This window comes from Fukomys damarensis, unplaced genomic scaffold (assembly GCF_012274545.1).
Source record: "Fukomys damarensis isolate Sample0158 unplaced genomic scaffold, DMR_v1.0_HiC HiC_scaffold_17, whole genome shotgun sequence".
Lineage (NCBI taxonomy): Eukaryota > Metazoa > Chordata > Mammalia > Rodentia > Bathyergidae > Fukomys > Fukomys damarensis.
This window is the reverse complement of record NW_022900929.1, coordinates 19,345,153-19,362,896: the sequence shown is the minus strand read 5'-3', so window position 1 is coordinate 19,362,896 and position 17,744 is coordinate 19,345,153. Positions and strand designations below refer to the sequence as shown.

Below are 17,744 nucleotides of genomic sequence, written 5' to 3'. Positions count from 1 at the left end.
AAGGGCAGCGTGGCTGGCTGGCGCGGGCGTGATTCCCTCTCCCTTTCTCATGCTGGTTGGATGTATGGTGTTTAGCAGCAGAACAGAATATTTTTACTGAGAACTGCAGAGCTGGCGGGGTGGCTACTGAACAGAAAGAGACTGCAAGTGCCATTTCTGCAGAGCTCTGTTCACACCGCACAAGCGGTTGGGAAGGACAGAGTATGTGTGGGACTGTCACGCAGAGAGAGGGAGCAGAGGGATGTGGGGCTGGCCGACAGAAGGACTCTGTAAGTCCCCGTTCTTACATACTAGACAGTGGGGGACAGTTCAGTCCCTGTCCTTTAGTGAAGAAACCAGATGCTCATTTTCTGTTCTGTGTCCACCTACTCCAAAGCCCTAACAAATTCTGCCAAAGATACAGCCCTGTCCACGTCCTGATCAGCTTCCTGGACAGTCCTGCACGCCCATGCCACCCAGCTGCCCCTCCCAGATGTCTGCTCCAGTCAGCATGTGTGGCACCTGTGACCGCTCACTGTGGAGATCTTGTGGTCTTTATGCAAAGGGTACAGTTGAAAGAATAAAGTGTTTATGACTTCGACCGTTGGGTACTGCTGGTCCATTCAAATCTTTGATCTTTGTGTTATCTTTGATGGGTCAGAAATGAGGCGTTCTTCATGAATCCAGTGAAATTTATCTGGTCCTCTCTCCCTCTGGAAAGGAAGCATTGATGATCCAGTTCCCCAGTGGATTGACGGAACGTTCTGGGGTCCTGGAAGTCTTCCCTGCTAAGTCCGGTTCACCCCTTTGTCCAGGCTGGTGAATTGGCTGGAGAGATGGGTGATCTGACTGTGAGAAAAGCTGGCCTCCTTGATCTCCTCGATCTCATCTTCATCCCACATTGATATGGAGGCCCAGACCCTATTACCTTACACAAGGAAGGAAAAGGAAGGAAGGAAGGAAGGAAGGAAGGAAGGAAGGAAGGAAGGAAGGAAGGAAGGAAGGAAAAAGCTAGGGGTCCAGAAGTGAGAGGGAAGCATTTCCATGCGGACCACAGAGGGAACCAGGGGTGGCCATTTTTCTCAGTCTCACATGAAACATTCACTAAAACAGAACATATTGCATAGCATAAAAACATACTTAAGTCAAAATAATGAAAATTATACAAAGTATGTTCTCAGACCAAAATAAAATTAAAGTAGAAATAGATAATAGTAAGATAGCTGAAAACCCCAAATAACACAAAACAACACATTTCAAAATAACACATAGAATCAGACATAGTGGTGAATGCCTGCAATCCCAGCACTCAGGAGGCTGAGGCAAGAGAATCACCTCAAGTTTGAGGCCAGCCTGGATTACATAGTGATTTCAAGTCTGGTCAGAGCTACGTAAGTGAGGTCCTGTCTTAAAAGAACAAACAAAAACACATAGAAAAGTATTAAGATGCATAATGTACCAACTCCCCATGATGAACGTAATCACTATGTACAGCAAACATGTACTAATAATTTGTGGGGGGGGGTCCATGGCTCTAACTCAGGACCTTGTGCTTGTAAGGCAGGTGCAGTGCCACTGAGCTAAATCCCCAGCCCCAATTTTTTTTAATTAAAAAAAAATAATGCATAGGTCAAAGATGTCTCAAAACAAATTTTAAAGAGCTGGGGATTTAGCTCAGCAGCACCACGCCTGCCTCACAAGTGCAAGGTCCTGAGTTCAATTCCCAGTACCAAAAAAGAAAAAGAAATTTTAAAATATATTAAGCTCAATAAAAATGAAAATACAACTATCATAACTTGTGAGATGCAGCAGCTGAAGGACTTAGAGGGAAATGTATAGCTTTGACTACATATATTAGAAAAAAAGACCTAAAGTGAAGCATCTAAGCTTGCCATGGCAAAATATGGAAAGGAGAACAAATTAACCCACCAGAAGAAAAGAAATAATAAAAATCAGAGCAGAAATCAATAATACTGAAAACAGAAAATCAATAAACCCACAAGTTGGTTGTTTGAAATGATCAATAAAACCAATAGCCCTCTCACCAGGTAAAAAGTGAGAACAGACACAAAGTACTCAGATAAAAAATGAAGGAGAGCTGGGGATTTAGCTCAGCAGTTCCGCCGCCTACCTTGCAAATGAAAGGGCCCGAGTTCGATCCCCAGTACCAAAAAAAAAAAAAAAAAAGGAGAGGCAAAGTACTGCTACCATGGGCACTAAACTGATAACAAAAGAACTTTATGCACACAGATACGCTAATCTAAGATGAAATGGATTGATTCCCTGAAAGACACAGTCTACCAAACTCACAGAAGGAGAAACAGATCATCTGGATTTGTCTCTATTAAAGAAATTGAATCAATAATTAATCATGTTCTAAAACAGAAAGCACTAGCCCCAGATGGTTTCACAAACATTTAAGGAAGAAATTATGCCAGTTCTCTGCAATCTCTTCCAGAAAATAGAAGCAAAGAGATACTTTCTGAATTGTTTTATGAGACCAACAACTTCCCTAATACCAAAGCAAAAAACACTGCAAGAGGGGCTGGGGATTTAGCTCAGTGGTTCCGGGTTCCACCACCTCACAAGTGCAAGGTCCTGAGTTTGATCTCCAGTACCAAAAAAAAAGACACTGCAAGAAAGGAAAACTATAGGCCAATCTCTCTCATAAATACAGATTCAAAGATCCTCACCAAACATTAGCACACCAAATCTAACAACATGTAAAAATAATTATACATCATGACTACTATGTAAATACAGTTTGTCCCCACCAAAACACATACTGAGGCTTAATCCCCAAAGTTATCAAGCTGGGATCAGCTGTGAAAGATATTAAAGCCTTTAAAAAGGATTTGTGCTGGTCTTGCGGAGTGTGTTAGGTCTCCCAAGAACAGGTTAGTTCCCACAACATCAAGTTGTTTTAAAGAGCAAGTCTGGCCTCTCCCTGGCCTCATGTCCTGTTTCATCATGTGATATCCAATGACATCTTGTAACATGGCCATGGGCCCTGTCAGTATCAGTACCATGAACTTTCCAGCCACAAGAATCAGGAGCAAAATAAACCTTTCTTCTTTAATCCTTGCCTATCATCAGGTATTTTATTATAGTAACACAAAACAGACTAAGACAGAAAAACTGGTGCCAGGAGTGAAGCATTGCTTTTACGGTATCTGAAAATATGGAAGCAACTTTGAAACTGGTCATGGGAAGAAGATGAGAGTTTGGAGGAGCAGCCAGCCAGGAAAAAGCTCTACTATAAACAGAGCAATGGCAAGACCACTTGGAAGACAGTTTGGCGCTTTCTTTCAAGACTGAACATACTTTTACCATATGCACAATCCAGCAGTTGTGCTTCTTGATGTTTATCCAAATGAGTTAAAAACGTAGAGCTGCACAAACACTATGTACACATCGGTGTTCGTATCAGCTTTATTTATAATCCCTGAAACTTGGAAGCAGGCAAGATGTCATTCAGCAGGTAAACGGATAAACTATGTGCTATGGTTTATACCAAAATGGACCCAAGGCCTCACGGGTTTGGAAGGTGATTGGATCACAGGGGCTCATAGCTGACTTGCTGTTAGGAGGAAGGGTTTGGTCAGAAGAGCAGGGTCACGGGGGGCGTGATCCTCAAGTGTTTATCTCCCTTCCTGGCTCCTCCCTTTACTCTGCTTCCTGGACACCATAAGGCAAGCAGCTTTCCTCCACCACACCCCTCCACCATGCTGCTTCTGCCTGGAGCTGGCTGAGTGTGGAATGAAACCTCTAAAAACTGAGCCAAAATAAACTTCTCCTCCTTCAAGTTGAGGATGTCAGGTATTCTGTCTTAGAGACAAAGAAAGTGACTAAGACACTAGAGTACAGACAGGTGATGGGAAATTATTCAGCACTAAAAAGAAATAAGCTACCTGGCCATGAAAAGACATGGAGGAATCTTGAATGCATACAGGAAAAAAGCCAGTCTAAAAAGGCCCAGTTTCTAAAAGAGGTAAACATCCCATTCTGAGATGGGCACAGCAAGCCCTTCGGTTCTCTTATGGAGCTGAGTGACTTCTTGGGGTTTGGAGGGACAAATTGCAGAGATGAGGCTGGATTGAGTTCCCACCCACCCCCAAATACTTCTCAAACAAACCTTGCCTTTAAACTATGTATTTATTTATTTATTGCTTCAAGTAACAGAATGTTCAACCAATCCAGGCTATTTCTGCAGATCAGTGATGTCATCAGGGACCCAGGCACTTCCCATCTCCCCTTTCTGCCAAACCAGGAGTTGGTGGTGTGATCAGTGTCCCCCAGAGTCTCGTGTGTTGAAGGTTTGGTCCCACATAGCAATGTCCAGAAGTGAGGCTTTGGGGGATGATTAGATCATGAGGCTACAATCTCATTGATGAATCAATCCATTAATAGAGCCACAATTTGATGGGCTGTTGGGAGATGGTGGAAACCGAGGAAGGTGGTGTCCAGTTGGAGGCAGCGGGTACTTGAGTCTCTTTCTCTCCTCTTTCTCTGCCCTGTGCTCCTCCTCTACCAACAACCCTCTTCCTCCTCAGCACTAACCACCATCCTGTTTTATATCCTGTTTTATATTTACTTTTCTTTTTCTTTTTCCTTCTCTTCTGGTTTTATTGAGGTAAAACTGATACATTAAAATTGCACCTATTTAATGTATGCCTTAATGGAGATATAAATAAACCCATATCACCACTTGAATCAAGGCTCTAAACATAACCTCCAAAGATTTCTTTGTGTTCTTTCATGAGGGTGGGAGCTTGTTGTTTGTCTGGGTGTTGTTCTTTAGTTTTGTTTTGTAAGAACACTGTGTTGGTCAGCTTTAACACTAAAGATAAACGATTTATTTGGCACACAATTTTGGGAGGTTCAAAGCCCAAACAGTGTGGTACAAGCTCCGGGTGGGCCACACCTTGACTTCAGCACCTCATGGCATGGATGTGAAAAACATGGAGAAAAACATTCACATCTCCATTTGGAGCAGAGCAAGGAGGAGAATAAGGTCCCACAATACCCTGGGAGGGCATACTCCCAATGACCTAAGAGCCTCCCGCTAAGCCACACCCCTTAACAGGTCACAGCACCCCACAATACTGCCACCAAGGGGTCTAAGCTTTTACATATGGACTGTTGAGAGAGAGACACAAATTACACTCACAACATAACAAACGTTTAACATGAGATGTATCCTCTTCACATACTTTGGAGTGCACAAGTCCTTATTAACTATAGAGTCTATCATGTACAGCAGATCTCTAGAGATTATTCATCTTGTGTAATAGAAACTTTACACTCTTTGAAGAATAATTCTTCACCTTCATTTTCCCTCCCAGACCCCCAGCCTCTGGAAATCACCCTTCTGTTCTGGATTCCGTGAGTTTGACTATTTTAGTTACCTCACATAAGTAAAAGCCTGCAGTCCTTGTCCCTATATGACTAGCTTATTTAACTTAGTGTAAGTTCTTCTAGGTGTTAAAAATGCTGTTAAAAATGGCAATATATCCTTTTCAGGACTAAATAATACTCACATCATGTGACATTGTTCCATTCATCTGTCAAAAGACATTTTTTCTTATTTCTCTTTATAATTTCACCATCTACACGTGCATTCTTCAGTGTCATTGCTTCATTTTACCTCTTCTTATGCCCTGCACACAACACATCACATCATTTATATTCTGTGTGTTACTGCTTGGTCTCATGGTTACATATGTAAGATTACATGCATGTTCTTGAACAGAGCAGTGGTTTATTCTTTTTCACTCCATTGTAAGAATATACCACAATGCACTTGTCCATCCTGTTGCTATGGACACTGTGACAGCCTCAATTAGGGACATTCCTGCACACACACGTTTCCCTGAGACACATACACAGGAGCAGACTTGCTGAGCTGTGGGATATGTGCTGGTCCAATTCTAACACTGGCTTGTATGACTTCCAACCCCTCCAGCACCTAGGAGGGCCACCTTTGCTCCCCATCTTTGCAACATCTGATATTGATAAGGTTAATATTTTTAAAAATCTGAATCAGATCATGTCACTATCCTGCTTCAATCCATTTTACTTGGAATGAAATCCAAAATTTTCACACTGGGCCTCTGGGTCCCCAGCTCCCTCTGCTCCCATCCATCTGTCCCCACTGGAGAGGACGCTTACCACCTGCTATGCTCAAGACACATTGGCCTTGATTCTTTCCCAGAAGGACCAGGCCCAAATCGGTGTCTGGACAGGAATAAAAATAGACGAAGCTGGAGCTGGGGCCAGGCCAGGCTCAGGGTCACTCCATGAACTCTCAGGACTATCGTTCGAACTCCAAGGACACTGCTTCTGCCCCCGAGGCTCAGATGTCCGGGCTCCTTGCAGGAAGCAACTCCCTGGCCCAGGATCTATGTATTTCTGGGTCCTATGAGGTTTCCTTATTGCACAACCCCTAACCCTAGGTCAACCACATCACCAGTAACAAAGCCCAGCTACAACTCCGAAGCTGCAGGAAAATCTGCTTGATGGAGCAGAAGAAAAGAGCAACGGGCTGCTGGAACATATTGATGGAACCCGAGTGAAAAAGAGAAAATGAACAAACACAGCAACAAGGACATTTTGAAAGTGGAAGCAAAATCGAGCAAACTCAACCAGCCAGTCTTTGAGAATATGTCAGCATTGTCTGCCAAGATCCCAGCTTTCCTGGGAGATGGCATCAACTGTCTGGAAGGTCCACATTTCCTGGAGAGAAGGAGCAAGACACGTGGCAATTTTCAACCAGGATTGAAGTGGCAAATATTAAATGTCATCTTGCTGATTCTGACTTGACTTCAGAATATGTGGTGTGATCAAAAAAAAAAAAATACAGTTCGTTCAAATTTTTAATTTATTATAATTAAAGTCTCACCGACATCAATCCCCTAGACACCTCCCCCTCACTTCAAGAGCATTTCTCCCATCATTCTTGCAGCTTTCTGAAGCAGCTCCGGAAGTCCTCTTTCGAGGGTGTCTTCAGTTGTGCTGTCCTGGGTGCCTCGATGTGCTGAATCGATTCAAAGCATTTACCTTCCACGGCCATTTTGACTCTAGAGAAAAAGCCAGAAGTCTCATGGAGACAGATTTGATAAATAAGGTGGATGAGGACACACAATCGCGCTGTTATGAGCCTGCCTTTCCATTGGATGGCGCTCAACAGCAGCATACAATGTATTTTTCATCACGTCTCACCAAGACACCATGAAAGAGGGCTTGCAGAACTGGCAAGAACCATGGGATCAGTGTATTTGGAGCAAGGGGGAGGTCTGTGAGGCGAATCCAGAGCAATATATCTTTTACTGTGTAATTTCTTTAATATAAACATTCACTACGTATTTTGATTACACCTGATAGAGTTGCCTGCACGGGATTTCATCTGACAAAAAATGGTGAGCCATCCTCAAAGTCAGCTGCAGTTGATGGAAATTTGGGGAGGACTTGGCCAGACTTCCAATCAGAGGCTGAAGCAGGAAGCTGCTTTTCCTGGTGCCCTGACCCCAGTGAAGCAGGTGCAAGAGTCAAGACAGGCCACCAGAGACAACACCAGCTAAAGCCTCCACAGAACTGATTTTATGGAAGCTGTAACAGATTTTTTTTCCCAAAGGGAGCCCCAGTGATCCCACCCATCTCACAACCCTGATGCTCTCCCTTCAAGAAATGGAACCTAGACTTCTTGAGTCCAAGAAATGGACTCAACACTCCTCTTGAGTCTCAGCAGGCACGTGGTTGTTTGTGCCCAATTGAGTTTGGAGAAGGGACTCCTGGAACAGACTTTCCAAGGTTCAGTCTGAAAAAGCCATGCAGCTTCTTCCTGGCTTTCCTGGAATAACCACTGTAGGGAAACTAGAAACCAACTGCAGATACCCAGCACACTGGAGAGTCCACAGGTTAGTGTCTTAGCCAAGGGGTGTGCCATCTTGGAAAGCCAGAGCACTTGAGCCTTCACATGACCACATTCCCAGTCAGCCTCAACCTCAGCCCTGGAGGAGACCCCAAACCAGAGCTACCCAGCTGGGCCCTCTCCCAACTCCTCATCTGCAAACCAGTGAGCAAAATGAGAGCACTGTCTTAAGCTGGTAGGTGTGAGGGTGACTTATTACACAGTAATAATAACCAAGACCAGGGGTGGGGGAACTGGTCAAAGCAACCCAGAGGGCCCTAAAAAGGAGGCAAAAATGAAGGAAAAGAAGACAGAGATAACAAGGAGGGAAAAGAGGGGGAGATCCATAAAACATTGGTGGGGGGCAATCTTCCTTCCATAATAGCCTTTTGAATTCTGTCTGGGCCCCAGGAACTGGGGTGTGTGTCCTTTTGTCTTATATTTCGACACCTGGTACTCACGAGCCTGTTTCTTCTCTCTTTATACCCTGACTCCCATTTTATTTATTTGGAAAGGGAGAAGCAACCAGATCTCTCTTTGTCTTTCTCTCCCCACACCTCCGCACCCTCTCTCTTTTTCTCTCTCTCTCACACACACACACACACACACACACACACACGAACGCACACACACACATATACATTTTTTTTTTTTTGGAGACAGGACCATATAGTCCAGGCCAGACTTGAACTCATCACGTAGCCATAACAGGCCTTGAACTTTTGATCTTCCTGCCTCAGCCATCCAAGTGCTAGTATTACAGGTATGTGCCACTATGCCTGGCTCCCAAGTCTTTTTTTTTTTAATTCCTTCCTTTTTCAATAAATGCAAAAGGTCCACAGTCTATGGGGAAGGAGACAACTGTCCACTCCCCAGAGCCCTTGCTGGCAGTGTGGCTACAGACAGGAGTCCAGTTTTCTCCCTTTTCCAAGTCTCTGTATCTATGTGAATTTGTACACGCATTGGTCAACATGCATATCTTTCCTTTCTGCATAAAGCAAGAAACAAAAACGAAAACAAAAAAGTGAGATTACAGAAAATCCAAGAAGAGTAAGTTTCAGATCCCCATAAGGAAGGTAATCATGATGTACTGCAAACATGTACTAATGAAACATAAAAATTGAAAGGAAAAAAAAAAAAGAATAAGTTCCACATATTTAGAAGAGCTAAGTCTGCCACCACAGTTTCTCCTTGAGTGGTGCTTCAAGGATCCCCTTGCAGTTTAAACCATCACATTAAAAATAAAACCCTTAGCTGGGTGTGGTGGTGCACACCAGACATTCCAGCACTCTGCGAGGCTGAGGCAGAAGGGTTGCAACTTCAAGCCCAGCCTGGACAACTTAGCAATTTAATGAGACCCTATCTCAAAATTTTAAAAATAAAAATAAATAAGTAAAGTAAAAAGGGCCCGAGATATAGCTCGGTGTGAAAGCCCTGGGTTCAAGCCCCAGTACTGAAAAAGAAAATACAAAGTTCTAGCCAGCTGTATAACAATGGGTATACAGTTAACAATACTGTACTGTGCACTTACTATGAGCGGGAGTCGTAGCTCAGTGGTTAGTGCTTGCTTTATCAAGGAGTTCCATCGCCAGCACCGTGAAAAGGGAAAAAGGGAAAAGGTGTTACATGGGGTTTTTTAAACCATGATATAAATAAATAAACAAGTCATCCTGACTCGGAAATGCTAAAATCCGCCTTTGCCAAATTCAATAGCTCGTAGGTGCTGCGATGGCTGGGCATCATCAGCCTGTTTCCTGCCAGGTCTTTCTCTGCAAACTGTCCAAGGAGATAAAGAGGCTCTCAAAAGCAAGGAGCCAGTGTCTGCAGGAAGAATTTGGGTGAAGAGTACTTTTTACCTGACTTAAGTGCTAGCTAGCAAGCAGCAGGGAAAGCCAAAAGGAATTTATCCCTGTGACTCGCTGAAATGACAACCTCTCCTGCCTGCAGAATACCATCTGCATTGGGCCGGGGATTTAGCTCGCTCAGTCGTTCCTCCGCCTGCCTTGCAAGTGCAAAGACCTGAGTTTGATCCCTGAGAATACCATCTGCAGCTGTAAAGTGCTTTAAGGAAGACGTTACCTCGCAGAAGTGTTGAAAGCTGTAAGATCGAGCAGCTGAAGTTCCACGCCACTGAACTCACTTTTAGAGATGTACATTAAAAACCCATTTGTTTGAGGCTGTTGTGAGCTGAATTACATCGCCCCAAAATTGGTATCTTGAAGTCCTAAACTCTGGTATCCTGAAATGCGACCATATTTGGTGATAAGGCTGTTGCAGAGGTAATTAAGTGAAAATAAGGTCATTAGGGCACACTCGAATCCAGTACGACTGGTGCAAAACTACAAGAGGGAGATGTGGACCCAGGCAGATGGACCAGGAGGAGCGTGTGCCGGCACAGGGGAGAGCCAACCATCAACAACCCCAGGATAGAGGAGTCTGGAGAAATCGACCTGCCAACACCTCAATCTCGGGCTTCTAACCTCAAAAACCAGAAATACAGCTGGGCGTGATGGTGCATGCCTGCAATCCCAGCACTCTGGGAGGCTGAGTCTGAGGGAGAGTGGGGAGGAGGGAAGCGGGAGAGAAAGGGGCAAAGGAGACAACAATATATGTCTTTCTCTGAAGCTTCTGGGCCTCACTCTCCCGTGGCACATAATAAACTAATCTGAGGGCAAAGCCTCCAATATACAAAACTTAATGAACAGATGTGTTCCACCCGGAGGGAAAACAATATAACAAAATCTACTGAAGTGGACAGAAAGGAATTTCTCTGCATGGGTCAGGAACTTTAGAAATACTGGAAAGTTTTGGAGATAAAGGGAGCCATTTCTTGTCTTTGCAGTAATGGAAGTAGGGATCTGAAATATACCAGCAGGTGCAATGCCGCACTGGCCTGTCCCGGTGTTGGTCCCACTCCTTGGGACACTTTTGGCCAGGTCTGTCTGTCTCCTCCTTGTCCCTCCACTGTGTCACCTCCCATGGAAGCCTCCCCTTCCCTCTCAGGCTGCACTATTCACCCCATCACTGAAGACAGCTTGTCTCTGGGTCTTTTGTCCTCCACATCTCTTACCGCTCTCTGCAGTTACCTTATTCATGAATTCAACTTTTTCCATCTCCATGGGAGCAAGCTCTTGCCAGCGTGGTCCATGGCCACAGTCCCAGCCTCTACGCAGGCAGCACACGGCTGGAGCTCAGTCGACACTGGTTTATTGTATGCATGAGGCCAGCGTCACTCTCTAAGCCTGCATCATCCTAGCCCCATGCAGCTGCTCACATTCACATCAATGCGGCCATCCCAGCACTCTAGGAAGATCACAAGTTGGAGCTCAGCCTGGCAACTTAGTGACTTAGTGACACCCTGTCTCAAAAATAAGAAGTTCAAAAGAAGGCTGAGGTTGTAGCTCAGTGCAAAGGCCCTGGGTTCAATCCCCAGTGCCACAGAAGTGAGAGAGACAGAGAAAATTAAAATTAAATAGAATTTAAATTCCATTTTTCAATGGTGTAGACCGAATCCTTGTGTCTCCCTAAAGTACACATGTTCCAATCCTAACTCCCACTGCAATATTTGGAGCTGGGATGTTTTAGTCAGCTTTCCATTAGTATGACAAGATACTTGAAACAATCAAAGAGGAAAGATCTACTCTGGCTCCTGATTTCATAGGTTTGCATCACTGGCACCTGTAATCCCAGCAATCGGGAGGCTGAAGCAGGAGGCTCACCGCAAGTTCAAAGCCAGCCTGGGGTATGTAGTGAGATCCTGTCCCAAAAAAACACAAAAATTTTCTTAAAAAGCAAAGGAATATGAGTTTTCAGCACTGATACCCCCAGCAAGCAGCCAGGGGAAGAGACAGTTCCCGGGTCAGGGGCTGGCAGGAGTTGGAAAGAATATCAGAGATGCAGCCAACCTCCTGAGACCAGTGGGCATCAACTGAGGCAAGAGCTACACCACAGGACTCAGGATACTGGACAAGGGAAGGGGGACCCTCACACAGGTAGGCCACAGGGCCCAGGGCTGTCCATGCCCACTGTGCCTGGCCTGAGGCCGAGAGACCAGTGCCAGCACCAGCTGCTGGAAGCACAAGGCAACTGCCCCAGGCTCTACCCCTGCCAGGATGGCCCTGGCACCCCGAGAGGAGGCCTTGGTGGCCCTGGCTGTGAAGGACTGAGGAGCTCTAGGATAACAGAATGGCCAGGGTGACGGGCACTGGGGACCCTAGCATAGAAACACCTGGGCCCTGCTGGAGCCACCCAGCCATCCCTGGCTGCCTGCCAGGCTTTGTGGCGGGTGTGTGACAGGCCAGGGGCAGCACCCTCCTGGAGGGAAGAGAGCAAGGAGTGCACCTGGCTTCCATGGACACCTGGATCCCTGGTGGAAGAGCCACCCTGCTCCAAACAAGCCCCCAACCTTGGTGGGAGGAGGCCCTGGGCTGTCACCCAGAATAGCCACTGGGCTGGAGGGGTGAAGAATGAACTGGTCCCCCCAGGGCACACACATGGCTTGCAGGTGTCAGCAGCCTGTCATCACCACTATAGACAACCCGAGCTGTGGCCCAGGAACCCGGCTTGTGCAGGGGCGAAGGTGGGGGTGGGGGGCTGGGCAATGGGGCTGCACCGCAGCACTTTGGGACTGGCCCTCACCTGTTCTGGGCCCCAGGAAGCCCTGCAAGGAGGCAGAGGCCCTCTATGTGCCAGACACTCTGTCAAGGGGCTGCAAATCTGCCTGAGGTGTTACAGGTCTGTTTTTAGAACTAGAATGTCACATCAGCAGGAGCGAGTGGCCAGAGCTGGGGGAGGGAGTAGAGGCAAAGCCAAGGCAGATCCCGCCAGCTTCCTAGGCCTTACTTCCCAGCCCCTGCTCAGCTCCAGGAGGCCCCTGGTCCTGTTCTGGCAGGGTTGGGTCCCTGGGCAGTTCCTGCTGTGCGAATGATGAAATAGGAGCCCAGACTTCCGGGTTAGGCTGAGGCTGCCATTCCTGGGTTGGGCCTGACATCCTTGCAGAAGCATCCACAGCTGTCATCTGAGGGCTTTTCTCCAGCCTTCCAGCCCTCTCAGAGCTCAGGGCAGCCCAGGAGCAAGTGAGAGGAATCAAGGCCACCCAGGGGCCATCCTGAGCCATTGACCATGACAACTGGCCCATACATACCTGCAAACCTTACCCACAGTTGGGCCCACCCTGGGACTCTGCAGTCTACACCATCTCCCAGAGGTGCCCAACAGTTTAAGTCTCAGTGGCAGCTGGCCGGGTGACAGCCCTTTGTTGACTGCCTGCCGTGCTGTCCCTGTCTGTCTCCCCCACTCCTCCCCCAAGTGTCTGGAGTGCTTTGCATGTGAGTCCTAGGAGGGACCCCAAAGTAGGCAGGAGGAAAGAAGAGCAAGCTGAGGACTATGGGGCTCCCTACCCAGGGCAGGGTGATGCAGGGGTGGGGGTGAGTCCATTCTCTCTATCTCTCTCTCTCTCTCTCTCTCTCTCCCTCTCTCCCTCTCTCTCTGTTTCCTGGCTGCCATGAGGTGAGCAGCTTCCCTCTCCGAGGCCCTTCCACCACGAGGTTTCTACCTCATGGCAGATGCAAAGCCATGGAACCAGCTGACCATGGACTGAAACCCCTGAAACCATAAGCCAAAACACACTTCTTTGTAATCTCTATCTCTCTCTCTCTCTCTCTCTCTCTCCCTCTCTCCCTCTCTCTCTGTTTCCTGGCTGCCATGAGGTGAGCAGCTTCCCTCTCCGAGGCCCTTCCACCACGAGGTTTCTACCTCATGGCAGATGCAAAGCCATGGAACCAGCTGACCATGGACTGAAACCCCTGAAACCATAAGCCAAAACACACTTCTTTGTAATTCCCAGGTGTTCTGTCCCAGTGAGGGGGAAGTTGAGTAACTAGGGTGGGAGGGGCCCGCAGCCCAGCAGCAGCCTCTAGGGACAAAGCTGTTGGGATTCTGCCTTGGGCAGCCTGACCAGGTGAGAGTAGGACCTGAGGAAATACAATCATGATCCAGCCCTGGAGAGGGTCCGGCCAGACCTAGGCAGCTGTGCCAGGGCTCAGCGTAAATCAATGCTGGAGCAAAAGCCAAGAACAGTCAACTCAGTACACAGCGCAGGCCAGAGAGGCCGGGGCTGGGCCATCCCCAGGAGTCCACCTGCGGTGGCCCAGGTTAGTGGATTCTGGGCAGAGGGTCTCACCTAGAGAAGGACAGGTGTGACAAAGACCTGCACCCACACCTCCTTTCCTCTTAGTAGCAGCTGAGCCCAGGACTCTCGCCACCAGCATCCTGCTCTATGTCGTCCTGTATTAGTCAGCTGCTCTAGAGGGACAGAATCAATAGAAAACATGTGTAACTATACAGGCGGATTTATTAGGTCACTTACCTGACTAGAAGCGGGAATTGCACAGTGGCCGCCCCCTACTGGAGAGCCGGAGGATCTCCACCCAAGAAGCGGGGAGCTCCAGAGCAAGAGGGACCAAGGACACAGCACCAGTCCAAGGTCCAAGACCCTGAAGCTCCCTGAAGGGCCACCGGCATCTGTGTCACAAGGCTGAAGAAACTGGGTTCCGGAAGACGGATGTCCAGAGGCGATGAAAGCAAAGGATGGACCCACTCAAGAACTAGAGCTCTATAAAAGCAGAAAGACTTCCTTCTGCTTTCCCTTTCTATTCCGTCCAGGCTTCAAGCCTATTGGTTGGTGCCACCCGGCTGGCCCCCACCTCAGTCATTCTCAGACACGCCCAGAACTGGGCTCTACTAACCTGCCGGGCTTTCCTAATCCATTCCAGCTGCCCTATCGTGATTAAGGGTCACCGCATCCAGCATCGCAGGCTGTGCTCTGAATGTGTCGCCCGCCAACCTTGTGCTCCGTCCCCACTGCCACCATACTGGCCCCTCTCCCAACTTGTACCTAATAAAACTTCCGGAAAGAGAAAGGAGGAAACGCCCCAGAAACCATAGGTACTAGGGAAATCAAGGGATTTTTCAAGAACTTGAGAGTTATAGGTCCTCCGATCAAAAATATACTCCATGATCAGACAGCATGGATTAATATACTTATTGATATCAAGTATTATATATCATTATTAATATATAAGGCTCTATCATTGATTCGCATAGGATCAAGGACAAAGAAGGAATCTTAGTGCTGGGGATGGTAGAAAATTTGCATAGTATCATGAGGGCCTAGGCTTGATCCCTGACAGAAAAAAATAAATACATACATCTTTTAAAGTGATTGAAAATTAAATGTGCCACCAAAATTGAGATACAGTCCAAAACTTCCAAGCCAGCAAAGGTTGCATATATTTCAAAACCTGTGTAGAACATATATAGCCAACAGGAGAAGACAGAGAAGAGAAAAAGGAGGAAAGAAAACAAGGTTAATGAAAAACATATAAGGAAATGACATAGTAAGTTCAAATGTATTTTAAATCACAATATATATCATGTGCCGGGGATTTAGCTCAGTGGTTCTGCTGCCTGCCTCCCAAGCACAAGGACTGGAGTTCAATCCCCGGTACCAAAAAACGCAAAAAAACAATATGTATCATGTGAGCAGCACAACTCATAAATACTATCATATATAGGAATGTTCCACCCAACAAATGAATAATGTCATTCGTTTCCACGTGCTATTTAACCTCCAGTACTGCCAAAACTTTAAATTCAATTAAAATGTATCACAGAGGGCTGGAGATACAGCTCAGTGGGGGACTGGCCTGGGGTCACTGCAGCTTGGAGGTGGTCCATGGCCACCCAGCCAGATGTGACACACAGAAGTGAACACACCACTGCTTGCAATCGCTGCCTTTAAAATGAAATTGTTGCCAGGTGTGGTGGTGCACACCTGTGATCCCAACACTCGGGAGGCTGAGGCGGGAGGATCGCCAAGAGTTCAAGGACAGCCTGGGCTACACAGTGAGTTAGTTCGAGGTCACCCTGAACTGAACTGCATAATGAGACTATGAATCAACAAAGAAAAGAAAAGAGAAGAGAAAGGAAGGAAGGAAGGAAAGGAAAGGAAGGGAGAGAGAGAGAGGACAAAAGTGCATGCCTACTGCTGGTGGGAATGTAAACTAGTACTCACTGTGGAAATTGGTATGGAGATTGCTGAAAAAACTAAAAATAAAAATTACATTTGACCCAGTGATACCTCTTCTTCCCAAAAGAGTTAAAGACCTCATAACACAGTGATCCATGCACACCCATGTTTATAGCAGCACAGTTCACAATGGCCAAAGCTTAGAAGCAGCCTGTGTGTCCACGAACTGATGAATGGATAAAGAAAATGCAGCATTTATATACAGTGGAGTACTACTCTTCCACAAAGAAGGATAAGTTGAGTCATCTGTAGGAAAAGGGATGCACCTTGGGACCACAGAGCTAAGTCAAATGAATCAGACACAGATTATACATTGCATGATTTCTTTTATATGAGAAACCCAAAGTATAAATAGTTTAAAGAGCAAAACAAAAGATAGATGATTTTAACTAGTGATCCTCCTGCCTCAGCCTCCTGAGTGCTGGGATTAAGGGCTTGCCCCACTACACCAGTTTTCCTCTTCTTATGAAACACCACTCATATGGTATCAGAGCCACTCTCATAGCCTCACTTGAACCTAACACCTCTTTAAAAGCATTATCTCCAAGAACAGTCACATTCTGAGCGACTGGGGACTGGAACTTCCACATACAAATTTTGGGCAGACAATTTAATCCATAACAAGTAAATGCATGGTTTAAGTCATTAATAAGTTTAGGTTCCTGTTACAACAGTTAAATTCATATCCTATCCAGCCAGCTGTGGTGGCGCACACCTGTAAACCCAATACTCAGGAGGCTGAAGCAGGAGGATCACTGCAAGTTCGAAGCCAGCCTGGGCTACCTAGTAAGTTCAAAGCCAGGCTGAGCTTCATAGCAATACCTTGCCACAAAAAACAAAACAAAACATATTGTATCCAAATAGAAAACCAAAAACTGGTTCTTTTAAAGCAAAATATTAAGGGCCAGGGATTTAGCTCAGTGGTTCCACAACCTGCCTTGCAAGCACAAGGACCCAAGTTTGATCCCTGATACCAAAAAATAAAAATAAAATAAAGATAGGCATGGTAGTGCATGCCCATAATCCCAACACTCGGGAGGCTGAGGCAGGAGGGTCACTACGATTTTGAGACCAGCCTGGGCTACTAGTGAGGTCCAGATCAGTTTCAACGACATAGTGAGACCCTGTCTCAAAAAAAAAAAAACCTAGATAAATAAAACAAAATATTAAAAAATTTTAAGCTACTAGTTAGACTGCTCAAAGGGAAATAAAACTACAAATACGTATTACAAGGAAGTAAAAGGAGACATCTACTCAATTATAGTTTTAAAAATATTTAAATACTAAGACATTTCTGTAACTACTGCCAACAGCCCTGAAAACAGAAGAAAATGGATAAAATTTTTAGATTTTATGTTTAAACTAAAACAGTAACGACACTAGCAAGTACGCTTAATCATTTCACAAGTTAGCCTCCATTATTCCACCCACCAAAGACACCAAGCAAATTTAGAGACAATTTTTCCCAAAATACTAAGCACCAGAAACATATGGTTTTCTAAAAATGTTTCAGAAAAATAAAAATAAAAAGTGAAAGCTTCCTACTTGTATGAGGCCACTGCAAATTTGACCTAAAATAAATAAATAAATAAAATAGACAAGAATGATGGAAGAAAAAAAAAAACATTGGCAAGTTCAAGTCCCACCTGAGAAACTTAATATAGACCCTGCCTCAAAAATTTTTAAAAAGTGATGGTTCAAATGAGCTAAAGCTGTAGCTCAGTGGTAGAGCAAAGAAGGAAGAAAGGGAGGGAGGGAGGAAGGAAG

At 45.9% G+C, this 17,744-nt stretch overlaps 1 long non-coding RNA gene and 1 pseudogene across 3 annotated transcripts in view; both read right to left on the bottom strand.

Annotated features, from left to right (window-relative positions):
- Positions 1-323: 323 nt before the first annotated feature.
- On the bottom strand, positions 324-881 carry LOC104858750 (annotated as a pseudogene).
- Positions 882-6,850: 5,969 nt separating this feature from the next.
- The window catches only part of LOC104858717, a 26,744-nt gene continuing 15,850 nt past the window's right edge, over positions 6,851-17,744 (bottom strand). The window contains exons 1-4 of one of the 3 annotated variants that reach the window (XR_779202.2): positions 14,070-15,338; positions 9,968-11,191; positions 9,420-9,455; positions 6,851-7,058 (exon numbers count right to left, since the gene is read on the bottom strand). This is a non-coding gene — a long non-coding RNA (uncharacterized LOC104858717). Of the gene's footprint in view, positions 7,059-9,419; positions 11,192-14,069; positions 15,339-17,744 lie in introns of those variants that run through there. The other 2 variants (XR_004517690.1, XR_004517689.1) reach the window with 2 other exon arrangements.